This window comes from Varroa destructor, unplaced genomic scaffold (assembly GCF_002443255.2).
Source record: "Varroa destructor unplaced genomic scaffold, Vdes_3.0 BEIS01000001.1, whole genome shotgun sequence".
NCBI lineage: Eukaryota > Metazoa > Arthropoda > Arachnida > Mesostigmata > Varroidae > Varroa > Varroa destructor.
Window position 1 is genome coordinate 32,163,753 of NW_019211454.1, and position 9,179 is coordinate 32,172,931.

Sequence of the window (9,179 nt, forward strand, 5' to 3'; positions counted from 1 at the left end):
ATATATATAGGTCGTATTATGTTAGGGGGATACGGAGCATGCCGACCCAGGAAGGAGAAGCTGTGGTATGACAGGACGAGCATGCGGTAAGGAGTAAAGGACTGAAAGCGAATAGACAGATGCAAAAGCAATGGGAAGGGAGATAACCGACTGCGCACCACAGCCGCTCGTTGTTTGCCAGATCGGACGCGATAGCAACAATGATTACAAGTGTAATAAAATAAATTCAGTTCATACAAAGCCGCCTTCTACAAAGACCATTGATGCTTGCTTGACCACGCTCATTCTGCTGTTGTAGCCTATACACTGCTGTCTTTGCTACCCGGCTATCCTTAAAAGACGATAAGAATATGCGTCTTTTTCCAAAATGAACGCGCTCATGTTCTTCGTGACTCGTTTCCTAGATCGAGAAGCATGTGAAATTCCCAATCAGGTAGTTGTTTCTAGTAAAAGTTCTGTACAAGTCGATCAGTTCAAAAGGCCTCGAGATCGCCAGCGCGTACTAACTTAAGGACCGCGCTGTGAACCTCAGTTGCATTTCAGAGTGAGTGCTGAGAAACAGTGATTGCGGTTCATTGCGACACGTGCTGCCGTTTTCTGCTTACTAGAGTTTCAGGGAGAGAGTTGCAGCCATGCAGTTTGCACGCTAGTAGGTGTATTGCATGAAAGTACGAATATGGTCGTTTCTGAACACGTGATGGATCTCGATGAATAGAAAAGACTTACAATAAGCGGTAATACAGCAGGTAGGTTCAACAGCTTTAACAACAACAGCGCTGGTATACGAGAATCTCAATGGCTCCTGTAGGGACGGCAAAAAATTCGTCTTTGTCAATGCTTGTTTGGCTGTTGAGAAGAGAATTGTTTTAAGCGGAGCGAAGTTCAGCTGTTGCTTAACAGCTGATACTAAGCAAACCGAGAGATCTACTACTACTAATGCCACTACAAAACAACAACCAGCCAACGACAAACAACCAATAACAAACGGCATTGCACATCCGTGAAAATAACAAAAAACAAGTTTGTTTTGCGCTGTATCATCAACAGCAAATCGAATAAAGCCCCACATCACCAACGGTAACAATGATTCGATCATATATTCAACCTACTCGGAAAGAGTAATTTGACTTACCAACTGCTGCGAAAACAAACTTCTATTAAGTGAATATATAGACAAAAGAATAAAGATCGGATGTCTAAAGAAACACGTACACACACACACACCGGGTGACATCCACATCGACTGAAGATTAATTTCGATTTTTTTTTACTCAGCTGAGATACTTTCTTACCATCTTACTGTGTAAGTATGCATACCGAACATTTATTATGACGATATAATAGAAAGTACTAAACAAAATGGACAATGATGATAAAACGCGATGATTTGAATCAACTATTACTGATACGATAAGAAACAATTATAATAATAATAACAACGATGATTATAATAAATGATATCTTAATATGTCGTTTGCGCTTATTTCGTATAAAACGGCGGCGTGGCGTATGTAGTAAAGAAGCTTACGTTTGTGGAGTGAGTGATCGGGATGGATCGGACACCGTACATCAAAGTACGTTCTAGGCAATACAATTTGGGAGTGCGGGTCATTTAGGCTGATATGCACAGTTAGCGCAAAAACGTTAAAATCTTAGGTAGCATTGTTTTTATACAGATATACAGATATCTTTGTAAAATTGGCTAATGATGTGCCAAAATAACATCGAACCAAGCGCCTATAAGGGCTCTACGAGTCCTAAAACAAATACCATAGCTGTGGGGTGTGGTCTGCGTAACACGTCTGCCCTAAATTTTGCCCTAGTTTGCCCGACTTATTTACTCTATTGTTCGCATTCGCATCTGACATTGTTGTTATTACGTTTTAAAAATTTGACGATCTTCCATTGCTAAACTCCATGCTCCATTGGAGGAATTGAGTAACAAGGCAGATCATACGCATATAGATTCGTAACTATGTTTTCTATTTCTAAAGTTGACTTCGTTCGTCCTGCGTCTACGAGGGGATATCAACAGAGCACAGTCGTGATCTGCCGCGAATATACTTCAGGCCGATATATGTATTGTGGTTTACACTTCAGTGCTGTCCCGTTGTATTCCTTAAGCAAAATACGAATTCAACTTGAACTTGACGCGCATCAACAACATATTCATATACGCAAGGCAAGTACAATATTAAATAAAAGAAGTAATTGAACTTATCATGATGGAAAATATACGATTAAATGAAAAAATGTCTCCCCTAGCAAGTTCTTGCTTGGCACCAAACGCAATTTACGCAGTTGTAAATATTTATTTCCGCTGCCAGACGTACTCACCTTTGAATAACAATTGAAAGTAATAGCTTGCGGACCAAACAAAATGCGAACCGTAGCATTATAGGTAGAGGATTGAAAAAAAGGCTTGTCTGCGTACACAGCTAAACTGTCTACGTATATCGCACTCAATTTCAATGTGTGTTAGATTGTTGTGAGAACCTTTACATAAGGCGAGACTGCCCTTTCAAGGCCGGGGCTGTTTTGCTTCGGCGCGTACTTCTAAGCTCGTAGCAGCAGCAGCAGTACCATTCGTCTGCCTGACGAAAATCAGCTTCATTAACGATATCCGCTAATGGTTGTGTTGACCTCCTAGCAAGTATCTAATCAGCGGTTAGGCGGGCTCTAGCGATGGCAATAGCAGCAAGTTAACGAGAGAGCTATTTATACAAAAACGAGTCCTGCAGTTCCACTTTCAACAACTGGAACCGCAATATTCGTCAGCGCCTAAGAAGTGGGTGGCCCAGTTTCAAAATCCCATTCTGTAGCAACTTTGCTACATGTAAGGTACTGGCTGAGCGTGCAACTTTGAAGAGAGAAACAGTGGAAACGAACTAGAGAAAAACCGTGGCTTGTTTTCATTCTTACCTTGTCCGTTGCTGCCAACGCATCGAATCTTTCGTGGATAAAAATGCTTGGGTCTACTTTTCTACTAACAAAAATGATAGTAGTGACTGTTGGTGAGTACTGCTAGTAGAACGTGTGTTGTTGACGTCCTGCTTGTACCGTGATGCAAGGTGGTTGGTTCCCCATGAACGACTGACGTCGACGAGTTCTAGCGCGATTATTGTCACCATGTTTGCGGCCGTCGACCTAGCTGCTCTACAATTTCGTTTATTTCCAATAAATAAACTCTTCCCAAGAGTTCGTCAATTCCTACGTCTGTTGGCGTATCCCACGAAGGATAACAACTATCATTACGTACGCACACATTGATTCAGTGCTCTGGCTTGCTTCCCGATTCGTCTTTGGCTATCGGAGTTACCGGTACAATTTGATTTATGCATCGGTCCATAGTGCAGTTCCTGCTGCGATTGTTAGTAATAGTATAATCTCTGTTTTGAGCGGTGGCGCCGATGGCGATGATGAAGCCCCATTATGAAATCAAAATAAACACAGCACACGGTCTTGTGCGCGTTGCGGGAAACCCGACAAGGAGATCGCGTGAGAGTGAGCGCACAAAAGCTTTCAGTCTTTGAGATACTGGCGCCGCTTGCCGCGTACTAAAAGCGCCTTTACCATATGTAGTTGAAATGTTTCAAAGTTTATATCCAGAACTGCGTTAGCGTTGCGACAGACGTCTCAGCTCCATCAGGTTACCCTGAACCTGTTATTCCAAAATTTGAACCTAGGTTTTACTTGTCTTTTAGTTTAATGAGCGGACGTTTCGCCATTGTATTGTCAGTTACCAGTTACAGCAGTTTTGTACCGTTGCACGCAGCTAGTATCAACACCGGCGCACGCGTGTCTTTCGTTAAAGCCAAAGTGCTATACAACTAATATGTATGGACGATGATTGCGTTGATTTGATAGCGACAGTGTCGACGGAGAAAAGTTGAAATACACGGAACTGAAAGGAACGGCAGTTACTCGATTATCATCAGATTGACATAAAAACAGGTTCTACATTGGCCTCTGGCTGGATCTTGATTAAGGAAAAAAGCAACAAAAACGAAACAAGCAAGCGAGTGATAGTCTTAACTTGAGGGCCAACGGTTGGTCGCAACGGGATTTCAACGGCGACAAGGTTGACGTCGACGGTGGCTGTTCGCGGCTGTGGCATCTGCAAACATGGTGAAAGCACAAGAATAGCAACGGGAACGGTTTTTTTGTTTGTAAAAGCAGTCAGATGACCGCTTGAAGCAGCAGTGGTTATAGCAGACGACCGCCTGAATCCAGTTCAGCTACTACTGCTTTCATTTACGCTACTTATTTCGCTCGTTTAAATTAAGTCTAGTTTCTGGAGTCGAAAGTTCTGCTCACGCAGGGTTCATGGCCTAAATGCTAGCCGCCGTAGTCGCTGCTTCAACCTTCGCCTGCCTGCTAGAACCGTCTGCAGTGTTTACAAATAAAACGCCATAGGGTGCACAGGACAAACATAGTACAGGACAGTGAATAATAAAACGTCAGGGTAAAATATCCTGCAGTAGTTGCACCAGCTGCTGCAGGTGCATCGACAGGACTGGCAGCTGAAGTAGGTACGCGTCGGACCGAAAAGCCGATAGGGTCAGGCACGGTTGTTGAAGGAAAACTCGAAACCGAACAGATAATTAGGAAAAATTCTCATCATAGGGCGGTAACAGTAGCGACGGTCGCAGTAAGAAAAGTGGTGGCAAGCCTATTCTGTCTTTGACTTTTTATAACAGCGCGACTCCGACAAACCGGCCAGCTGCTGGCTAGTCTTCCAGTGCTGTATCGCTTACTCTACTTTTTAAACTGCCTCTGCAGTTTGCTGGCTCGTTGTGGTTTCCCTCGGCCGCTTCCTGAGATTTTTTGCGATTCCCCTTCATCATGTTCGTCTTCTTCCTTTTGGTCCACTGCTGGTGTTTCACCATTTTCTCGATACTCTTTACATTGTCGTCATTTTCTATGTGCGCTTCACGGATACGCTCCTATCATCTTCCTGTTTCGATCCTTGGCTCTCGTTGCTATATCCGGATGTTGCAGGATCTTGCTACTGAAACGAGATGGAATCGCAACGACTGTGGGTCTAGGGATCTAGTGGCTGGATAAGTTAGTTTCTTTACGGTGACCGTATGTCTGTCATGGAGCACGATAATGGAGAGGGTGTACACAGTCCGTTACTCTGCTTGTCTGCCGTGTTATCTAAGAGAATTTACGAGGCTAAAATAAAACAATAAGAACAGCTGCCTCCTGTTGTATTGGCCCATTTTGTGATTAATCCGTGCCAGATTAACGCAACCTGCTTCCGGACCTAGGTTGTCTACCAAAATACTACGGTATCCTGGGCTGATACAGCGCTTAAAGCTACTGGATAAAGCTGAGTACTTGTCAGGTTTCCTTGTGGTGGGGCAGATCTACATCACGTTTAAAGTCTGTACAGATGCATATATTTATGCCCAGTCGCAATAGATAATTCTAGTTTATTCTCTTCATTAATTGGCACTATGTGGTTACTTTTTTATTGCTCACTTCAGTTCATGTTGGCATACGGACAGACTGACTGACAGTAGCGACAACGGTGGCTTTTTTTCAGCACCTGCTACTCTAAATCGCTTGCCAATTTTCTGTTATGGTCCAACAAGATTGTTACTCCGATACTTGGCCAGCATCGTAGCCACAAATTCCTCGCTTGGTTGTCGCGATACTGTCGTCTCGTAATAACGGCATGTTGTTTAGAGATTATTGGCGAACGTTGGTTGTTGTATCTGTCGTTAGGTGTGCTGCTGCTACTCGCCAGTCCGCGGTGGCTCTTGATTATCGAAGCGAGTCGACTCAGGCCAGTGGTGTCCTGTTCTTCTGTTATCTTCGTGTAGCCTTTTCAACCGCATTCTCTATGTTTCCCTTCCCTCAACACCGGCCGCTACCTCCTGCTATTCCGCTCTCCGCTTCTTTTGCTCTCGTGGGTCTCTTTCCCATTGTAGGGGGACCACCGGCACTCCTCTCACAAACGAGGGCTTAGCCCCCCCCCCCCCCCCCAACTCACACGCATTTCATCTCCAACCCGTTTCCTTAACAGTCTAGCCATCCTCCTCGTTCCAAGCAACTGTCTTCCATGTGTCGGCAAATCTTCCATTTTTCGGCAATGGTTTGGCCCTCCGCCTTTTCCTTCCCTTCGACGTTCAGGGGTAGCCCCGATACCCTCACCTCCGGGGGCCCTGCTCCCTACCCCCTCTCGTGCGACACGTCCCCCGACACATCCCATGTTCTCACTGACTATTGCGTCGCTAGGGCGCGCTGCAGTTTGCGTGCATCCTCCTCTCGGATACTGCTGGCTCTACTGCCTCCCAGCTTGCTCTCTCGTTGTCGCTGTTGTACTGGCTCCGGATCTCTGGCTACTGCTGCTGACTTGGCCAGGCTGCGTTCATCGCTGGCCCTAGGCTGCCAGTACCACCACCGCCTACCGTGCCAACAGCTTCCGTGCCTACCAGTCAGCTAGCTAGATTGCCTGTTTGCCCCTCCGTGGTGTCAGTCTGGCGCGACGTCGACTGCTGTCGTCGTGTTGTCGTTGTTGCTCTTGTTTAACTGGCTGATCCGCCGCTGTCCGTTCCGCTGTTGCAGGCCCCCGGTTCCCATGGCGTGTGCCGTGGTCGTCTCCTCCGTTTTCTTTCTTCTGTTCTGTCGGTGAAAAAAGAAAAGCAGTGGCAACAGTGGCGGCAAGAGTGGTTCAAAGCGGTAGAACTGGGACAGACAAACTAGCTAACTAGCTTTAGCTAGTGCCGGCTAGCTGCTGATCCGCGATACAACCGCGTAGACATTAGTTCTTTCTCTCTCTCTCTCTCTCCCTCTCTATCTCTCTCCCTCCCTCTCTATCTCTCTCCCTCTCTCTATCTCTCTCCCCCTCTCTATCTCTCTCCTCCCCCTCTCTCTATCTATCTACCTACCTATCTCTCTATCTTTCTCGCTCTCTCTCTTTTCTTTGTAGCCCGTCTATTGTTCGGTTCTCTCGCGCCGCTCTGACGACGAAGACCCCAGCACTGGCATTGCCTGCCATTGCTTGTGTCCATATCATTCAACACGGTTCTATACATTCAGCAGGCATCTAGTGATGGTCTGAACAAGCCGACAAACAAGCAGCCAACAATAAGGGGCAACAGGCAGTCAAGCAATATAAAAAGTATTGAGTCGCCGCAAACGTATAGAAGGCTATAAGGTGCTGATGGGGAAGGTTGGCTGCCGAGTCCCGGCTATGCGACGGCCGAGCGCTGAAGAGAGGAGCCGTCGCAGCCCTTCGCCGCTCGCCGGGATGTAGGAGACAGCAGGTGGTAGGTGTCCCAAAAAACCCCAGAGGCCCCAGACAAAGCAAAGGGTTTTGCTCAGCTTTGCCCTCTGTATTGCCCGCTTTATAGCAAAGTGTGACGAAACAACCAAGAAACGAGCTATATTGGCGGTTGCTTGCTCGTGCAGCAACGTGCGCGATTACTAGTTGACGCTGCGCAGCGACAAAGCAACCAGCGGGACTGTGCAAAGTCAGTGCAAACTCTATGCAACACTGAGTAGAGTGCAGTGAGAAGCTGCGAGTGTAAAGCATCGAATACATCTGCTGCCGGCGTACGAGCAGGGCGACGAACCCACGTCGGATATTCCGCCGTCCGTTGCCCAGGCTAAGCAGCAAGGCAACAAAGGGGCGAAAGACGTTGCCCCCATGCTCGTTCGAATCGAAAGAATACCTGCTGGCTAAGAAGGCAGATCCCATCAAATGCGGAGTGTGAAAGTGTGGGCGGCTGCGTGCGTGTGAGGTTACTCAATAGTAAAGTGAAGCATCAGCGATAGCAGTTCTAGCAGCTGCAGCAACATCAACTATGGTAGAAACCGATTGAAGCGTTCAAGCAACGATTAAGCGACTTTCATCAACGTATGTGCTGTTCCGAAGGGATTTCCATCGTCGAGTATCTAGCAGGATATAATACGTCAACGATTCAACCAGTGAAGTGAATGAAGTGTGTTTGTCTACGGCCCTTGCCGATCGTTCATCATTGTCGTATGTAGTATCAATGGATGGTCTTTCTTTTTTTCCTGCTAGCGAGGACGGAACGCAACGGGTGAACGTGCAGGTGCCGGGGTGAGTGAGATCGTGGTACGATGTAAGGCAGTATGTAGGCATCAGTGATGGCGGGTAATGCCAGTGAAAAGATGAAAACGACGAGACCTTCGACAGAGCCAACAAGGCGAGGTGGTGACAACATTGGATTTACGATTGTTCCGTGCTATGCTGTGTAGTGCTAAGACTTATACGGTCTGATCGCCAAAATTACCTTCGTTCTGGTCTGCTGGTCGCACGAATGAGAATTATTACATTATATAGTTCAAATACAAGACGAAGCGATATGCTTTAAAATGGATTACAATGAATGCTGCAGTTACTTTTACAGTGAAAACCAGCGCAGCTACTTTGACAAATGAATCGTCCTAACCGGACATGGATCAGTAACAAAACGTTTTTCTAGTCTTCTATATTTATATAATAGCGCATATTTAATGTTGTCTCTGCTCTGGTGTCGGTGCGGTGTCCAAGTCTCCATTGAAACGGTGTTCATGGTATAACGTAGTTAACAGTGGACGAAAATAACTAACGGAAAATAGAGGATGAGAGAAGTATCGAAGCATAAATGTGACAGTAGCGAACGATGAAAAAGCAGAAAATCAAAGAAAGATAGAAGCTAGAGTACTTTTTGCTACAAGGTGCCGACTGGTCGGTGAAACACCCAGACTCAATGATTAATCAGTGCTGCTGCCAATTAGGGTAAGGACGACTACAGGGCGAGCAGTGAGGATCATCGTACGTAACCAAGTAGAAGTAGTGCGCCGGCAGAACAAAACGGCCTTTGTTTTCCCGAACCAGCCGCGCTCGTAGCGGAGTAAACAAAACAAGCTCGGCTTGCTGGCGCCGGAGTCGGCGCGCTCGCGCCAGATTCGGCGGAGATGGTGGCGCATCTTAAACTAAAATCGCCAGTGTGTGGCCGCGTTGCTGCCCAACACACGAGGGCTTGGATCGGTGGAAACGGTGCAGCCATTACGAGCAGTGGAAGCGGCAGCAGCAGCAGCAGCAACAACAACAACAACGACAAAAAAAATAGAAGCAGCAACAACAACGGTAGCAAAAACAACGACGACAATAATAGTAACAACAGCAACTGCTACTTTAGTAGCTATTCCATCATTAT

General features: G+C 46.3%; 1 long non-coding RNA gene across 1 annotated transcript; it reads left to right on the forward strand.

The window, feature by feature from the left end:
• The first annotated feature begins 6 nt into the window (after nucleotides 1-6).
• On the forward strand, nucleotides 7-8,942 carry LOC147758528 (uncharacterized). Its single transcript, XR_015321699.1, has 3 exons — nucleotides 7-1,574; nucleotides 1,995-2,182; nucleotides 6,577-8,942. It is a non-coding gene; the product is annotated as an uncharacterized LOC147758528 (long non-coding RNA).
• The last annotated feature ends 237 nt before the right edge of the window (nucleotides 8,943-9,179 follow it).